We start from the raw sequence: 20,664 nt of genomic DNA, 5'->3' as shown, positions 1-20,664 counted from the left end.
TATATATGCATAGCTAGAGGTAGTGTCACATACTTATAATCTCTACACTTGGAATATTGAAAGTAGTAGATCATGAATCCAAGGCAGTCATACTGGGATAAATACAGATTTCCAGAGCAAAGTAGACTCGTGTGTGTGTGTGTGTGTGTGTGTGTGTGTGTGTGTGTGTGACAGAGAGAGAGAGAGAGAGAACAGATGACATTTTTTTCAAATGATAGAAATCAATCTGAGTTATTATGCATAAAAAGTAAGGAAAATGTTGCAAGTAGTACTATATATTCTTTGTTTTACATTGATTCTTTTACACTAGGCTAAAAGATTAAGCTTGAACAAAAAAAGCCCAAAAAACAGTAAATGACATTCACATTTTTCATGTATTGAAGTAAAATTTTGAGAAGGTGCATCAAAGGGAATACAAAACTAGGGGTCTCCACTTTCAAACAAGTGATAGGAAAAGGTCAAAGGATAGATTTCTGGAGAGGAAGAATGGATTTTCTGGCACACGTACATTTTAAAAGCTCCTTTTATCTTTTCTGTACCTGAGAGGGCTTTCAACATGTCTGGATGTAGTTACCTGTTTAACAGGTGGTCAGAATTAGACATTAGTCTCATAGTGTCACTGTGCATTACATTTGTAATATGCTGTTCTAGTTTTAGTAGGTTGGCTTTAGTGAAGGAGCAAAACAAACACCTTTTAGACTGTGTCTGATTAAGCTAATGACAAACCAATAACTGCTGTTATGGAAAAGGGGAAAAAGACCAAAACCCTAAAGTTCATGCTGTAAGGATGGAGTTTATCTCCTGTTAAAGATTGCCAGGATTGATGAGATGTCATTTAAAGCAAAGATTCAGCCATATGTCCCTTTAGTCAGTGATATTTTCATTTGCATATGCTGCCGGTCTTATGTATAGGAAACTGTTCTAAACCAGTAGAGTGGGTGGTTCTCAGAATTTCCAAAGAAATACAGATTGGTAGTGAAGTGATTTATACCAAATTGATTTTACAAAAACTCAAATGTTATGGTGATTGATTTCACTGTCTGTTATATAATGATATTCTTTTTCCTTCAACATCCTGACTAATCATTTCCCACTAAACCTGGTGAGATGGAAACATATGTGTTCCTAGGAGAAAATGCTCCATCATTTCCTATCCATCCACCCAGCCAGCCAGCCACCCACCCACCCAGCCTGCTAGAAATTCATTCTATCCATCCACCCGCCCCTCCCCCTCCCTCCCTCTCTCTCTCCATCCATCCATCCATACATACATACATATATACATACATACATACACCCATCCATTCATTTATCTATCCATTCATGCAAACAGTATGAATAGAAAACCTATTTTGCTGAAAACACTGAAAATAGTTGGGATAGAGAAATGATTTCACAACACAGTACCAGGATGGCTTCATGTAAAAATTACTATGAAAGAAAGATAAACAATTTCATGAGTAAAGAACTATGGCAGAATGGGTTATCTCATCAGCTGAGACTTGTCTTCTCATTTTGAGCTTCTAATTACAGATGTGTTCTATAGTTTTATTTTATTTCAGTAATATTATTTTGCAGGTACTCCTGATAAGGTTTGAAGAAGTGTGAAACTGAAAACCCACAAAGTTTGTGCTCTTAGGTTGGGGAATCAAAGGGTGCTTTTGATTTCTTTTAGTTAGCAAGGAACTACAGTTCAGGAGATGTACACATGTCCTCTTTCAAAACCAATTCAGTGTGCTTGCTCATTCACTAATACCTTTAAAATGTATGTGTACATGTATATACTTCTATTTTCATGTAATTTAGTGTGCTTGCACATACATAGATATTAAATATATTTGCTAAATATCTAAATGAATAAATGAATAATGAAGTCATATTTTTGTGAGTACCTTAAGGGAAAATTTTAAATTGCTAACCTTGAGGTAAACAAGATTAATTTAAATTATGCTTAAATAACAAAATAGGTTTTACCCATCTGTGTTTTTATATAATTAACAGCTATCGTGTTATTTAAGTAGTCTATTATCAATGGAAACTTCAGGTTATTTTATAAAACAAAATTATGTATCTATTCCTCACAACATGTATTCCTTCATAATTTTCTGTACTAAAATATGCAAGTAGAGATTTGAGTGAAAAGATAAAAAAGCACTTAAAGCTTTCAGATCCTCTGCAGAATAGGATTAGTTTTTTCCTCAAAAGAACAAACCCAGTAAATATTAGAAATAAACTAATTTCTTTCTGTTCCAACATCTGTGTTTTCTCGTATCGATATTGTCTTTTAATGTAGTACGACTTCCACTTGGTCTGCTTTCTAATGTGTGAAATGCTAACCATAACATCTCTTAGTGAATAAGACCAAATAGGCACTAAAACTGTTACTATCTAGTTCCAAATATAGCCTAGTGTTTATGCAATTGTAATCATTTTTACCATTTATATATATATATATATTAATTTGTTGCATCTTCTCTGTAGCTTCTCTTATCTGTGAAGAAGTTAGATCCCACTGAGTGGCTAGGGGCACCACATTTTGTGGCAAAGGAAAATACCATTTTTCCTAATTGGATTTCTTTTACTAATGTAGTTTGTTAGAGGATTTTGAAAAGGATAATAGTAATAACAGAAAACTTTACTAATACCTATCAAAGAGAATTAAATATGTGTTTACATTTTCAAGACTCATATGGTAAAATTTGCCATTAGACCATGTCCTCTTACCTTAATATTTCATGATCCTTCCTCTGAGTAATGCCAATTTTCCAAACATTTCTCTTCCCTAGTAATGGTTGAATCTGAATTGCCCTCACCAAAACTCAACTGGAAGTTTGGTTCCCAATATTATGTTGTGAAGAAAGACAGGTACCTTTAATAGGTGTTTAGTGTGATGGCAAATCTGCCTAAGTAAATGAATCTGTGTTTTTCTCTCAGGAAGTGTTAGCAATTGCAGGAGTTTAACTTTTCACTCCCTCCCTTTTTGTATATAACCACTTCTGCTCCTCATCCTGGGGACTCTCTAGGATCTCAGAGTGACTCAGCCTTAGATAAGCAAAATATCTCAAACTATCTTTTAAATATAATAAATGAATTTGCTTGGGTAAACCTAGCCCACTGAAACAAGAACTATAAAGCAAAAGTGTAGAGGCTCTGTTAATTCATAAAATCTTTTTTGTAATTTATCTGAATACTTGTCTGAAACAACGCATGATCTGTCATTATTTCATTTTCTTTATAGAAAATATTGTAGTTTTTGTTTTAAATAATAAACCTACTAGCCTTAAAATCATCCAGGGACCATTTTTTAAATGGCATCTAGCTTTGCTGAGTTTTTTTTTGTAGATGTGGTTAAAATGCATCTGAAGTAAGCAAAATTATCTTTTAAACCAAATGTAAATGTCATTGGCATTTTCTGTTTCAAACTACATTGAAAATTTGAGATCTAACAAGCCTGGCTTAATTTGTATAATCATAATCTCCTCCACTTGACATCTGATGGTTCTCTCTATATTTTGTTCTAGTGTGCACAAATAAGAGAAAACAGTATACTATTTGACACTAATTTTCTGAAAAAATATGAGAAAAATTTAGAAGTTTGTTCACAGTATCAGTTAATGAATCCAGAAATGTAGTAGCTACATGTACATCTATAATGAAGCAGAAAATAACTTGATTGTATAGTAAATTTATATAATATTTTATCCCCCTTCCTAACAATTTTGTTGAATTAGAAAATCTGAAGGAGTTTCAATATTGGGTGTGTTTTAAAGCTGAATGACCAAAAGAAATGCCAATGGATGACTCAGTTTATCCATGCTATTTTTCCACTCCAAATGCAACATAATCATTAATGCATGAAAGTCTCTTTGCCCACAATTCTCACACATGCTGTGTCCTTAAGAGGAAAGATGAAAAGGCGGATGGTGAGAAGTCCAGGATCTGTTAGTTCCCTCACTTTGAAAAGCCTCAAATCACAAAAATGACATGTAGCTTCTTTTACAGAGGGATCAAAAGAATCTTACAGACAGCTGTGTTTTGGAGCACGTGTATTTTTTTGAGTAAGTTTATAGTTCGAATTTTAGGTCTCGAATGCCAGATGTTGATCATAGCAAGAAACTCCTACATTTACTTGAGAGGGAAAAAATGAAGAAATATAAAGCATTTTAGCAATTAAAACAGTATTTACCTTTGAAGAATAAATCCCAATATTATAAGAAATAATCATTTTTTAAATTAAGGCTTGTTTGCACAAATCCAGTATCAGAAGCATAGGTTTAAAAAAAATGATAAGAAGGTACTGGCCACAGCTTAAGCAGATGAGCATTGTTGTCAGTGAGCTTGGCTTTGGGTTTCTACATATCTGAAGACATAGTTAAGGTTTTATTTGTCAAGTTGTTATGGTGTTGCTTCTATGTTTTATATAAAAAAGAAGAAGTTTATTGAGATAAATTGAGCTATGGTATGAAAGAAGCCAAGAAGGAAAAAAATGGATTTATTTAAAGCAATGGGTCTGCAAAGGACAGACGTGAAGGTGTCAGATAAAACAAGAGCAGAGAATGCAATCTTGGGGACCCAAACTCAGCAAAAGGATCCAGAATGAGAAGAGTAATAGCTTTGATGTATCGTCATCGATAGCTTTTAAATGGAAACAAAGGAATACCTATTTTCTAAATCCCATGCTGGTTTTCTCTCTCTCTTAAAGATATTTGATATATCTTTACCCAATGTAATCATCGGTAAAACTCAAAAGATGGGGAAAACGTGTTGTAGAGAGCATTTCCAGCAAGATATTATGATTTTGATTAGCATCAAATCCTTAGATCTTCACTTTGCCTTTCACAGTCTCATCCATTCTATGCATACAAAAACATCTGTGAAAACACCCTTTGGCAGACTGAGTCTAAAAAAGAAAAAAGAAAAGAAATGATACTGTTTAAAAATATTTTAAAAACAATATTGTCACTGAAAGATAAATAACTTTTCACCAAAATGTTGTCACTGTTTCATTGAGGAGCTAAAGAAAAAAACAAACAAACAAACAAAACATAGCTCCATAGCTCCGTGTCTTCATGGGCACACCTTGATGTCAAGTGTCTCCAGTAGCATTTGCTCCCAAAACTAATGGCAGTCATTTTGTGAGCTTCTGTTTTGATATTTGTCAATTCAAGTAGGATAGCCTATGTAAATAAGAGAGGTTTGGACAGAAAGTAAGTAAAAATATCTGTGAAAATAACTTAGAAATAGAAACCACTGTAATATTATCATTTATAGGATGCTTAAACTACCCCAGTGGAGAATGGCCATTGATACTTACTGAATACTTACTGTGATATTGACACCAATAACTAAGTTCCTTGAGAGAGAGAGAGAGAGAGAGAGAGAGAGAAAGAAAGAGTGAGAGAGATCAGGTAAACAGGTATAGATCAGATAGATAGATAGATAGATAGATAGATAGATAGATAGATAGATAGATAGATAGATAGATAGATAGATAGAGGCAGGCAGACAGACAGAAATAGATACATGCACAGATAAATAGATGGATCAATGAATGGATGGATAGATTATAGCTACACAGAGAGGTTGATACAGGTAAATAACATGATACACACATGTATTAGGAAGAATTTTACCATAGAAACTAAAACATAGGAAGACTCAACCAACTTGTCCATTGCAGCACAGCTATGAATTGACAAATCGTTAATCACTAAAACCTATGGTCTTTCCTTAAGAGTACATGAATCAGAAAGTAACTACAAAGCAACATGTCTTTCCTTGTGGCTTCATCAGAGAATGTGGCTGCAACAACACAGGCTTCCTTAGAGCTGCCTCTTCTGCTTCATTAGAGCAGCCCACCTTGAGCCTGTGGGAAAGATCTGGATCCTCCTTCCTGTGTTATTTCTACCTCAAAGGCTGGAATCTTCCACATTTTAAGGTCTGCCCTGGGAAGGTGGTAGAGACTCCTCCCTCCTCTTGGCTAAGTCTCTGCCCAGTACCTGTGTCATCTAGGTAACGGCACACATGGAGGCAATCACCTCACCTCTCTCTGCAGTCACATCTTGGGCCACTCAGGGTCTTGCCTCCGGTTGGACCAAGGGAGGATCCCAGGCCCTGAGGTCACATCCACATCCAGTGTGGCCACGCCTTTCCTCACCTGGTCACACTTTTAAACCCAGGTGGGACTTTGGCCTGCCTCCTTTTGGCCATGTGGTCTCCACTATGCACAGCAGTCGCAGGCAGTTAAGAATAAAATAAACTTCTTTCCATGCTGGAATACCACAAGGTGTTCTCTTCATTGGCTACTTAATTCAACCTACCTATTTAATTTACCTAACACGCTTGACAGGAGAAAATTTAATAGGATTGCAACAGAAGCAAGTCTCATATACAAATCCTCCTCCACACTCCCCTTTGTCATGTGTGCTAGCATGGGAATACACAAAAGAATGATGTTCAAGAGCAGATTCAATGACAAAGAAAATGAACTTTACCTCATGATGGGAAGAGAGGCAAAAACTGTATAGGGATTAAAAAAATTATGGACGGTTTTGAAATAGTAAACACCTTGATAGTTACAGCATCATAGAAACTGCACATAGCATTTGTATGTGTATATGTATTGCATGTTATACTTTTAGACTAATGCTTCATGTGTCAATGTATATTTGTTTGTTTGGGAACTTGTGGAGCCATAGAAGGGAACAGGGTCTGGTTACTCAGGAGGTTAAGGTCTATCGACGATAATCTGGATACAAAAATCAGCAAGATCCCATCTCCAAAATAAAATAATAATAATAATAAATAAAAATAAAAAAGCTATGCTACAGGTGTGACTCTAGTGGTTGAGTACAAGATGAATAACCAAGCAAACCAAGAAAGAGTAAGACCCTATATCCAGTGATTAAACCAAAATCAAAACAAAACAAGGAAATGTTTATGCTTATAGTATGTTATTTTCTCCTAGACAGAACAGCAAGAATTAATTACAACAGCTCAATGCATAGTACTCGATATACCCTTGTAATTCTTATGTTAATTTTAGCGTTTTATTTTTTAGAATAAAACCACCCCCACACCTCACATGTTACACATTTTGTGCGTATAGGGTATAGGTACTGTGGGTCTGTCTGCTCCTGGTACCCTCTAAACCTTGATCCTCAGATTCTTAGCTTCCCATATAACTAAGATCATTGGCATGAACCACCAATGAGTGCCCAATTCCACACCTTGTTTTAAATTCATATTACCCCTAACATTGAACAAATATGGAGAATATTGGAAATGACTCTTAATTCTAGACTTTTGTGAAATCTCTCAATTTGAAAGATCAAGGATCTTATAAGATCTTAGGATCCTATAGCCAAATAGTAACAATACTTACAAGTCCTCTAAATGGGACAGAAGTTTCCAAATTTATCCAGAACTGTGATAGTACTTGTATCCTCACTGAGGCTGAAGATTGTAGACAGGTGTTAGACAGACCCAAAATGAATAGAGATTGTTTGAAGTCAGTATTTTTTAACCTTGGTGATTTATGCTATAATTATCAAGGCTAAGAGGCCCTTGCCCTTTACTTAAGAAATAGTATGTGGTTAGTAATTAAAATCATTAACGTGATTTGGCACTATCAATTAATTAAAAGTGAGCTTTTGTTCACTCATCTATTTAGTTAATTGCACATAATGGTTCTGGTGTTCATTTGCCAGCAATGGGTGGTTGGGGAGATCATTCTGTAGTCAGAAGATGAACACTTCAACTCGATTGCATCTCAGCTTGTCAAATCTTAGCAAATCACTTAACGCCAACGTACTTTCACACCAGTTAAATAGGAATAATAAGAAACTTTATAACCTTCACGGATACCTTTGGTATTTAAAAATAAGACAAATGGAATGCACATATTTGTGCTGGGAGAGACCATGAGAAGAGCTTGGATTCTTTAAAATGTGCCTTACATTCTTCTAGGTGTAGTCATGCTTTTCAGATTTCATTGTAAAATCAACACTAGGAAACTTTACCAGGGTCTTGTCCAATCTGTACCAAGGGAAATATTTATCTGATTGCTCCTAGACCTGAGTATACAGGTACCAAATAGCCAGATATGATCAAAGATATTTCTTTGTCTTGTTTAGAAACGATGAGACCATTGGGGGCACAGACTTTCCCACCTCCCCACATCCCACAGATTTTTAGCTGTACAGTAAATCATTGCAATCTTATAAAATGATGGTGAGTTTGGGAAATGTAATAATCATGGGGGGAAAAGTAGGTGTGGGACATTCTGAGGACATTTTTGAACAACGCATTCCTTTCACAGAAGCCATAAAAAAAAAAAAAAAGCTAATGGCAAGTAATACACACAACATTGAGTTCTAGAACTTGAATATGGGACTAGTGGCTTTTTGATTCTTTGTTTGTCCTATCTTTCTCAAAACTGCTAGGAATAAACTCAAGAAGTCACTCAGAGAGGATCATGTGAAGACAAGTGCAAACTCAGACCAAAATGTTAGGCAATCATCAAGCACAATTGGCCCAATGTGTTAATGAAGCTACTTTGAACCTTTTACCCATCATTTTGTCCTGCCACGTGAGGCAGATGGATCCACAGAGTTGATCCCAGCCCACAGAGTTGAGACTCAGAATCATTAAAAAAAAGAAGAAAAGATAAAGAAAAAGAGAAAAAGAAAGAGAAAGAAAGAAAGAGAGAGAGAAAGAGAGAAAGAGAGAAAGAGAGAGAAAGAAAGAAAGAAAGAAAGAAAGAAAGAAAGAAAGAAAGAAAGAAAGAAAGAAAGAAAGAAAGAAAGAAAGAAAGAAAGAAAGAAAGAAAGAAAGAAAGAAAGAAAGAAAGAAAGAAAATATGCTGCTTTGGGCTACTCCACTGAGGAGCAACAGACCACTTGAACGCATGATTGGGACAGATAGGTAATTGACTACAAGTGACTTCTTTTCCTTGCTCTCTGCTTGGATGGTGATTACATCTTAAGTTTCCTCCTGAAAGATCTCCTGTAGAACTGGAGAGATCCTCAGATGCTCTGTGTTAAACTTATGTGCTGGCCCTTGGAAACTCTTCAGTCACAGAAGGTATTAGTCTGTATTTACTTTTGTGCAAAAGGCATTCTTTTTTGTTTATTAGTTTGTTTTATGGAAAGAGTGCATTGGTAAGGATAAATGACGGGTCAGCTCACACTTGTCTAAAAAATAATTTATTTTCAAAGGTCCTCTTTGGACATACTGACATCACCTGACCGGGACCAGCGAATTCAGTGATGAGTTGTCCTGTTTGCCTACCAATTCCTTTGGTAGCAATCTATGGAAAAAGAGACTTCTTAGTCATCTCCTGTGTGAAATATGTAAGTTCACTAAAACAAGCTCAAAGCCCAAAGAAAGGTGTGTATCAGCTCCCAAGAATTCCTGCATTCTTAAATTGCAGCCAGAAAATGGACGTTATCATCATCTTGCCTTTTACAGGAATGTTACAGTCCAAAATACAAGACATACAAGAGATGAGGCAGATATTTGAGGTGTAAATTTCTTTCAAGGCCTGGTATTATAGGCCCATGTTTTGACATCTGTGTTCGCCATCTCAAAATGCGACCCTAAACATAATTACCCTCACCTATGAAGACAACAGCACAGGCACCAGCAGCCGTATTCTTCAGTTACTGAATGGGCTTGACATAGTTTACATGGTTTTGAAATTATGTCACTTTCTGACTTGTTGTAAGCTATGTTAGTTGGCAAACCCCTCAAAGTGACAGGCTTTGTAAAAAACAGACTTTAGGTAATAATAATGCCTTGGGAATCATGAAAAGTAGAACATTTTGCTAAGCCAGAGGGCTAAGGCACACATCCATATTTGGAAACCTGAGTTAGGTTATTTTCCTCTATTAGAACTCAGATACTGTTCCCTAATCAATTATTTCTCACTTAAAATCATACAGTTACTGGTTGATGACTGCAAATAACTTTCTTACTATTCCTTCCTTCTACCTAATTATAAGCCATTTTATCCTCCCCGCCCAGGGTGTTGAAAATCATTTCCCTGTCAACACGAACAAAACTGGAGTTTAAATCAGGGATATAATTAGTCTTGAGCAATGCTTTAATTATGAAATAAAATATAACATCCAAAGGAGAAAGAAAAGTTTAGCCTAGTTTTTACATGTTTATGGTTTTAATTTGCTGGTAATGAATTAAATAAAAATTCCATTCAAATCTGCGCAGCATTTAATTGTGTTTCTTTGGAATGATTTAGCTTAAGAGTTTATAATGACACATAATGTTCCTGAGCTTTTTCTGCAAACCAATTGCTTTATGAGCCTTTTTCTTACTTGTTAATTCTTAAGAACCTTCTTATTGAGATATTACATTTGTGTTCACTTACAGTTGATGAAACAGAAGCTTAGCTGGTACAAATCGCTTGGCAAAGTTCTATTCAATAAACTATAAGGTTGAGACAATTGAACCCAATCCAACGTGATCTCTTGTTCTCGTTTTATTTTACTTATTGCTCTCTCTTTGCTCTTACTGGCATCAGAAACCACACAGCTTCTCTAGGTGCAGTCAGTTAGCAAAAGTAGCATTGCTTTCTGTCCATGAAAACCTAAAAAGCATCACTGACATCTTGGGAAAGCTCCAAGATATCCAGATATATGTGATTTTAATAAAGAATCCTAATTTCTTTGACAATAAGGTCCTAAGTAATTTGGAGGCATTTAGATTTTGGAAGTACAGCTCCAGTTTACTGTGAAATCAACAGAGTGCCAATTGATAAACACATACAGATTTTCAGTGTCAATTCTTGACTTCATCTGGAAATGCCCTGTGACTGAAAAGTTGAAAACAGCTACTAGAATTCTCCCAGTCTCTGTCTCTAGACACCATTTTGCCTCTGTAGACATCATTCTAGCAAGTTTCATTCCACTCTGAGGCTATACAGAGTTCCTTATCCCTTCTTAGTCATTTCTCAGCTTGACATCATTATTTCAGGGGTGCATATTTTTCAAATGACGTGATTAATTTGTAGAAATCTCAGTTAAAGATGTCAGGAATCCTACCATCTCTAAGCATATGAGTGTAAGAACCATGAGTGAACAGACTGGGAAATCTCACCATCCTCCCTCTTCCTTCCTCCCTCTCTCCCTCCCTTCTGTGTATGTGTGTGCATGAGCACGTGTGAATGTCCATTTGTCTGTCTAAATGGCAACACTTGTCCTGATTTCCTGCTTTAATTGGTCCTCATGAGCATCCTACACCATTGTTCATCAGTCCTTTCTTGTTGTCATTGTCTAGAAACAGAATTTTCAACTGGCAATTCCAAGCATTTGCTGTTTATTAAAATGTTCTGCTACTATTTGCTGAGACATTAAAAGGAAGGAAGGAAGGAAGGAAGGAAGGAAGGAAGGAAGGAAGGAAGTTAGGAAGGAAGGAAGGAAGGAAGGAAGGAAGGAAGGAAGGAAGGAAGGAAGGAAGGAAAGAAGGAAGGAAGGGCAAAGGAAGAAAATTAATGGCATGTGAGAAACTAGAAAGAATAGAAGAGGCATGTACTTTTGTAAAAAAAATAATAATAATAGTATAATTCTTTAAGGGTAGTCAAGTTAAAAACATGTCCTGGAATGCTTCATTAAGAGTGTACAATCACAGGCCTATAATCCCAGATGGCCAGAAGTCAGGGGTGTGAAGACAGTTATCTAAAACCAGTTTAGGCAAAAGTTCTAATTCTCTCTATTGAGAGCAAACTATCAGTGCTTAAGTGAAAGAAACTTGCCTAGCACGCATGAGGTCCCGAGTTTAATACCCAGTAATACAACAAATAAGTAAATAAATACATACATACATAAATTCCTGTTTATTTTCTCTTGAAGAACCTTACCATGATTTGACAGTATTTTGATTCTTCATCCCCAGTCGTGAGACTAAGAGGCACCATGCACACAATGTGTCTCTTGTTCCATACTCCTCCTCTTATTCAGACTTGCAAATAACCTGTTCCAGGAAACACAAGCCCTACATTGAAGGGTTCCATTTGGGACAGTGCAACTTCATGTCTTTCTCTATTGCTATGACTAAGTATACACAGTGATATGTTTTCCTTTGCTTTCAACAACATCTTTCAGCATTGGTGGCTCAAAGCTTGCAGTACTAATTTAAACACAAAAAATCCCAAATACCAGGCTTCAGATTAAATAGTATCTCACAAAATGAAGAAAACTATAAAACTCCATACAATGCATGACACACAAACAAAAAGGACTTTTGAAGAACATGTAAAGAATAGATGCATTTCTAAGCAAACAAATGGAGCACGATCCTTTTTTTATTCTTGAAGTGACAGGTGAAAGGATTAAAAGCAGGAAACAGGAGAAATAAACACCTTGGCAGGCTTCAATTTTGGAGGAAAGAACAGGCAGCTAGACAGAGGCAGGAGTGATTGAAAAGATGAAGTGAAGTAGAAATGCTGAGATCTTTGTTGTTTGTACCAATCAGACTCTTCACATTACAGAATAGTAGATTACATTTAGTAATGATGTAAAGAATGATTCATTACATTTCTGTTAAAATGAGTTCTACACAACCAACTACAACAATCTTATTTTTATGTTTTTAAAAACTTTATTTATACATCCTCTCTTATAAGCTTTGCTCTTGGCACTTTTTTCTTTTTTTTATTGTGAGAATACTGTACAGAGGAGTTACAATTACATAGGCAAGATAACGAGTACATTTCTTATCAAGCATTGTTGCCTCCTCTTTGTTTCCCCTTCCCATCCCTTCCCATACTCCCTCCACCTCCCCCCACCTGTTCCTCCCCCCCCACCACCAAAGTTGTAAAGTTCGTTTTTCCACATAATAACTTGTACATCTCATTGTTGCAATGAGCCCACCTATATTCCTATTTAAACGATTTGTTTTTGCCTTTCCCCTCCACAAATTATACCAACATCAAATACAGTGAAAGCAGGGGTTATTGCTTGGGGGAGGGACATGCAAAGCAACATAGAAATCATCTTATAAATATGTTAGAAACAATTGCATGAAAAAAATTTAAATACTTATCTTGGGGTTCATTCCCCTAACATCAACTTATCTGACCTTTTCTGCTTGACTCAGACATATACTAGTTATTGCAAATAAGAGAATCCATGGACCTATGTTTCTTTGGGCCTGGCTTACTTCACTTAATATAATTTTTTCCTTGTCTTTCCATTTCTGAACAAATGGGGCAATGTCATTCTTTCTGATGGAGACATAGAATTCCATTGTGTTTATATACCACATTTTCTTGATCCATTCATCTCCTGAGCGACATCTGGGTTGGTTCCATAGCTTAGCTATGGTAAATAAGGCTGCAATAAACATAGGTGTGCTGGTAGCTTTAGTATGGTCTTGTTTGTAAACATTTGGGTAAATGCCCAAAAGTGGGATTGCTGGGTCATAGGGGAGCTCTATGTGGAGTCTTTTGAGGAAACTCCATACTACTTTCCAAAGTGGTTGAACAAGTTTACATTCCCACCAACAATGCAGTAAGGTTCCCTTCTGTCCACATCCCCTCCAGCATCTGTTGTTGTTATTAGAGTTCTCAATTTTAGCCATTCTAACTGGAGTGAGGTGGTATCTCAATGTTGTTTTGATTTGCATTTTTTTTATGGCTAGAGATGTTGAGCATTTCTTCATGTGTCTATTGGCCATCCTTCTTTCCTCTTCAGAGAAGTTTCTCTTTAAATCTTTAGCCCACTTATTGGGCAGTTGTTTCTTTGAAGATTTGTTTTTGGGGGATTTAATTTTTTGAGTTCCAGGTATATTTTAGATATGAGACCCTTAAAAGGCAAAGATGTAAATGGACCAGTGCTTTAGCATGTAGAAACTATGTAGTAACACTATAGGTTATCAGCCATTTGTTTCTATAGTATTCCTAATTTCATTGTGCTCATATATATTATATTTCAGTTCACATTCAGATAACACCGTGACATGGGTTGCACAAACATGAATATCTTGAAACATGGATGGAGAAAGTACAGGTCAGGAAGTTTAGAAAATGATCGTTTGTATTAGGCTATAATAACAGGGAAAACAGAAGTGGCATTCTGTTATTTATTACCATGATAACAGATAGTGAAAGATAAATTAGCCCTTTGAAGTTCCACAGGGTATTGAAAAGACAAAATATTTTTGCTCTTCAGATGTTGAGAGACACAACAATAAAATAAAATAAATGATGACAAGTAGGATTTTCATGATAAGATTTCTTTCCAAGGAATTTTTGTTTGTGAATAAAATGAAAAGCAAGTTTTTTTTTTCTTTTTCAGTGTATGTCAGATCTCACAATACTTCTCTTGAAAACCCATGATTTTACAACTCAGCCACTGTAAAAAGTGTTTTTTTAATTTTTTCATAAATTTGTCATCTATCTTCTTGACAATTTCCAGGTAAAGGATTTTAACCTAGTAAACACAGAACAAGCCTATCATGTTTTCATAATTATTATAGTCTGATGTTGCAATTGAAAAAATTAAGACAGAACTGTTTAAAAATTTGCCACAAAGGAAAAAATGTCAACAGATATTTTGTCCCCAAATTTTGTTCTCTGTTGGAGCTTGTCTGTTCAGTGCTTAGCTCTATTCAACACACAAAGCATTCAGACCAGGCAACTTCCATATCAACTCTTTTGAGAATACATTACCATGGCATGTCTTTCTGGACTATTACTTTTACCCATGATGCTCTTCTCTCTGATTCTATTTGAAAGTGAGATCCTTTACCCACCTCTTCTCAGTGTTGCCCTCAACACATGGTATATTTTAATGACCATAAAAACAATGTTTTTATTCAGTAGTATTTGAGTATTTTAAAAATAATATGCAATGGATAATTGCCAAATCTATGGAGGGATTTAATTAAATAAAGTACATAATTTTGTAACTTGTGCAGTATAAAAGAAAGTTTTCAGTAGTATATATGTATCACAAAACAAGGATCATAATGGAAATTAATTAGCATTCATTGGTCAGCTGCAGTGTAGACTATTGTAAAGACATACATACCTCATACATACATACCACCCTTAGAGGTGAATGACAACAGCTAAAAAAGTATTGAATGCTTTGATGTCTGAGTAGTATGCTGAGTGCAATCCATTTGTCGTGTAATCCTGCTGATAAACAGATGATTTGGCCATTACAGATATCTCAGCTTCTCAGATGAGAGAATTGGGCTTTGGAGATTTTAAATAATGATCTTTCAATGGTAGATGGTTATCTGTGGGTTCCATCTTTATCCAACCTAGTTTCTAAGGTCCAAACTTCATGATAAAATATTTGATAGCTGTCGATATCTATATCTGACACTGATGTCTGTCCTGATTTTCTAGATTCTAGATAGTAATTGTCATCTAGACATTCCTGTTTTAAGATTTCCTGAGTTTAGACATAGGAAACACAAACATCTGAATAGCTGTTAGGCGCCCCAAGCTTTCTTTGCTCATTACTTTTCTGAAAGTCAAACAGAAGACTACAGATCATTGCTGTCCCTTTGAAGGGGGGAAGTTCAATGAATCCAGAAAGGCTACGCCACTTGCCTTACCACCTAGAAACTTCATCCTAGAAACTACAATATCAGTAGCTGGGATTTTGGTGCTGAGAGAGTGTCTGTAAGGGAGATGGAAAACTCCCGCGGTTGGTGTCCAAATGTTCTATGTGCTGACATTCTGAAAGATTTGTCATTGGATTGGGTAAATTTTTTCCCCCAATTATCCCTCTCTTGTCCTTTGTTTGAAAAAGGTGGCATAGGTTCTGATCTACACAATTCATTTTTTCCTTTGAAACCAAAGTTTTACCAACCAGAGGTATTTGAAGAAAAGGTCATCCCATGAGAGAAATATTTTACTTAGGAAGATTTTTTTTTTAAATCTTTACTGTATAAAAAAGGCTCACTGAGCGCTAGCTTCTCTCTGTAATGAAATTAAAGTTCTATAGCTTATAAACTCAAATTCAGCAGAGAGGGCTCAGACATTTTAAGATCCATTAGTTATCACGCCTACCCTTCAAAGGCCTATTTTAAATTCTTGCTGCATGGTGATTAAAAGTAACATTTAATAATAGGTCAGTCCGTTGACAAGTAATTATTTGGTACCCACGGAGCATAAAGCTTTATATAAAATGCTCAGAGTTAGATTTTATATAATGGGAAAGGCGACAATAATTTCTTTTCCTATGTGCATAGGAGCCATTCTAAAACAGTTTTTCGAAGCTAGATCATCAAAAGATATCTTTCCATGTCATGATAAGTTACACTTTACAGTATCCATTCCTTTGTCAGATTTATTTTACATTGTTACTTCAAAACATCCTCTCTATGAAGTAGAGAAGGCTGCAGCATGCTCCCAAATCCCAGATGAAGACACCGAAGCCCAGAAGGATAGATGACTAGATCCTGGGAGGAACACTCTGGGTTCTTACCAATCTCTGCTTCTCTTTCAACTCTCAGATTGCATCTGATTGTGCAGGAGGATAGCATAATACATGGAGTTTATTAATGTGGAAAGAATCTTAGCTTTATTTTATTTTTAAATCTTATTTTATGTTATTTTTCAATTACATTTATTTTTATTTTTTCAGTACTGGGGATTGAACATATGAAGTTGCATCTAAGACAAGTGTTCTGCCATTTGATCCATGCCCCTCGCCCTTTTGTTTTTATTTTGTTTTTCAGATAGTTGTGCTAACTTTGCTCTTCTGAGCTGAAAATTGTGATTTTCTTGCTTTCATCTCCCAAGGAGCTGAGATTACAGGCATGCATTACCACAGCTGGCCCTCATATGTCATGTGAAATTTTTCTGACACATATTTGTAACCTATTTTCCATATGCAACACCTGTGAATAATATACCCATGCCCTGCACTAGACCCTACCCTGAGAGTATTCTTGCTCTCATTGATTCTTTTTCCTTAGGCTGCCAGCTGCTGAGAGCCCCCTTTAGCCTCTACACCATACTCTGCCTTCATTCTTGCTCCTATGCTATATAACCCGAGCATCTCCTACAGACTAGTCAGACAGTCAGACCCTTCTGCGTGTATGTGTATATAGCAGGACTCAAGACAGAAGTCCTCTCATGGAGGATGAGGATGATAAACTCACTTGTCTTAATGTAGTGAATTATTTTTTGTCAGTTGTGGGGCCTGAACTCAGCCTGGGTGCTGTCCCTCAGCTCTTCAGCTCAAGACTAGCACTCTACCACTTGAGCCACAGTGCCACTTCCAGCTTTTTCTGTTTATGTGGTGCTGAGGAATCAAACCCAGGACCTCATGCATGCAAAGCAAGCACTCTCCCACTTAGCCACCTTCCCAGCCCCAATCTAATGAATCTTCACCTACCCAACCTACTGTTTGTGGACATCCATAGCAAGTGGCCAAATATTACCTCATACAATTTCTACACTGTATTATTATGTATTACACATCTCAACGGATCCATGAAGGTCCTTTGAATGTTATTTTTTTCTTGCTATTGTTGGAAAAGGTGGCACACACCTGCACACTTGAGAGGCTGAGGCAGAAGGATAAGTTCCAGATCTAGCTAGTGTCACATAGGCAGACAATACCTTTAAAAAGCAAAACGGGTACCTTGACTTTCACTTACAAACCATAAATGTCATCCGGTCACGATTCATGTATTCTGAACATTGAAAATGCTCAATAAATACTTATCCAAAGAATGATTTAAAAAAAAAAAGAGTGAATAATTGTGAATGGATTTTGCCTATGTAACATTCTAATCTTTTCAGAAAAAAATGCATGTGATGAAAGAAATTTATCACATTAGTAAATTAGTAAATAGTAAATTACCCTGATAGTTATTATTTTTTCTCTTCAGTCTGTATTTGCATTGGTTTAATCACATGAAATTATCTGTTATAAATAAAATTATTACACTCAATTATTGTTATTATGCACAAATGCTGTCAAGTTAATGGAATGTATGTTGCAATAGTATAGGAAATAAATGTTCAACATACTGTTTACAGCTCCAGAAGTGAAAAAAAACTGTAGATGAGTGGTGGGCTCCACTGAATCAATTGGCTGTTGGATTATATTATTACTAGGCTTGATACAGTCTTAGAACAATTATGGCAATGATTAGAACAAGAATGAGGAAGAAAATCAGATCAATAACCATTAATAATAAAATGTTTACATTTACCCAATTAATTATCCTGTACTTAAAAGTGAAATTCAGACAGCCATAGATTCTCCTTTTCAATGGAAGTTTCCCTAGAATTGTAACTTGGGTTTTAAATAAAAGCAAAACCATCAGGCCCACTGGTAATTATCTATATTTATTAGTAATACTGTAAATGTTTTATTGAGAAATAAGCCTATATTTGAATGACTGCTTTAACTTCCCTATAATTTTATGATTTGATTTTGTCACAAGATCTTTATTTAAACATACATATGTACATATAGATAAATTGGATGGTACTGGGATGTGGCCTCATGGCATTGAACTTGCTAAGCAAGTGATTTACCACTGAACTACCATGCTAGCCCCTGTTTCCACTGGTTATTTTTGATAGAAATTCTTTATACTCAGGGTAGCCTGGGCTTTGCTTACGGTTAAGCAATACAAAACAACAAGAGCAACATAAAACAACCAAACAGTACCAATGGCCAAGCAAAAGATGGAAAAGAAAGGATTCTGCTGCAGAACTTTTATAGGAAGCAATGCCAAAACAATGCTGAGACTTCTAGACTTCTAATCTCTAAAAGCGCAATGGAGTGATTTTGTGTTGTTTTAGGTCATCAAGGGTGGGACAATTTCTTGCAACATCCCTAAGAAACAAATACAAATAGAAAATGTAGAAATTATGCTTTCTTCATTTTCATTACTCAGATTCCTAAGCAGGTATAACTCTTCCATGGCACAGCTCCTCCTCCAGCTCCATGTGAGAAAAACCATTGAGAATTCGAAGAGGATAGAGCACTGAGAATTCGAAGAGGATAGAAAAACTTAATTGACCTAGAGGTTGAGAAAGTAGATCTTTAAAGTTGTTCTTTGGATTAATATTAATGCCTTACAATTGTATGGCCCTTTCTACTAATTTGACCCTAAAGGCACCTTTCATTGTAGATAAAGTAGATAATAAAACTTTAAAGTGGCAAATGAAACGTCTTAGTTTCAAAGAGATTAAACGACTTGTCTAAATTGTCTAATGAATCAGTATAAAAGCCTGAACTAGATCCTACATTAACTTAGCCAATGTTTTATTTCTGCTGCTATGCCATGAGTCAACCAAGTAAGAGAGACTAGATGACAGTTTTCTGATATGACATTTGGCTCTCTGTTTAAACTTGGTTCCTAGAACCTTGTGGGCTGAATTCCTTTGCCAAAGACACATTTGTGCTACTCCAGGGTGGATCCAACTGCTTGTTCAATAACAGGTACCGGGGAGTTCTTACAGAGTATACTTGAAAGCATTGAAAAATATGTGTGGTTTGGGACAAAAAAAAAATCTCTGGCACAGGGAAAGGGCATCAAGGATATGATAATTTAAAAGAAATGAAAAGCATAGTCCAAAAGTTGCTGAGCGGGCTTTTGGGAATATGATTTATGATTCGATACATAAAAGACCTATAGCAAGCGGCAGAAGGAAGAAGTAGTAGTTTCTAAGCCAGTAGACCATGGAAAAGTATTAGGATGGGAGTACAAAGATTCTCTAAAGAATTGATTTAAAGGTAGAGAGAAGGATTTATTTGTTATTACTATGATTTTATTTTTGAATTATCATGCATTTTTTATGTAATGTGATATTTCCATACATGGGCATAATGTACAAGAACTAAATTCACAGCTCTACTGCATTCCATTGCTCACAAACTCCTTCCAACTTTTACAGTGTTTGGTGGGTTTAATTATGTTTTATTATATTTGCATATGAACATATATTTATATATGTATATTCACTTACATAAATGTTTGTGTATGTCTATTTATATATATATTTATTTATACATATATTTACACATGTACTTACATATACAGAGAAAGAGAGACAATTTAGTACTTAGTATAGTTTGTTTATCAAAATCCTAGCTTTTACCAAAATAACTGGTAGAACTGCAAAACATGTACATAGAGGGGCTGGGAAGGTGGCTCAGTGGTAGAGCACTTGCCTTGCATGCATGAGGCCCTGGGTTCAATTCCTCAGCATCACATAAGCAGAAAAAACGGAAGTGGTGCTGTGGCTCAAGTGGTAGAGCGCTAGCCTTGAGCTGAAGCGCTAAGGGCCAGTGCAGCACCCAAGCCCAGAGTTCAGGCCCCAAGACCAACAAAAGAAAAAAAAGAAAGAAAGAAAGAAAGAAAAAGTATCTAGAACTCAATATAGTAGAATCAATGAGTTAGATCAAAACAGGCAACAGAGAAATATGGGCTTTGGAATTCCTTACCTGTATTTAATAGTAAATAGTTACATCATTCTGTGGTGAATTACTCATGAAAGGTGTGACATGATTTTTTTCAGATCTTCTTTCTTTTAAATGCACAGAATAATACAGTACTTTCCATCTTGTTATCTTGATATCTGTCTGTCTGTCTCTCACTATACTCTCTGTCTCTGTGTCTCTCTCTCTGTGTCTCTGTCTCTGTGTATCTGTGTGTCTGTCT

This window comes from Dipodomys spectabilis, unplaced genomic scaffold (assembly GCF_019054845.1).
Source record: "Dipodomys spectabilis isolate Male_0828 unplaced genomic scaffold, ASM1905484v1 ptg000157l, whole genome shotgun sequence".
In the NCBI taxonomy this organism is placed as follows: domain Eukaryota; kingdom Metazoa; phylum Chordata; class Mammalia; order Rodentia; family Heteromyidae; genus Dipodomys; species Dipodomys spectabilis.
Note: the sequence above shows the minus strand (reverse complement) of the source record.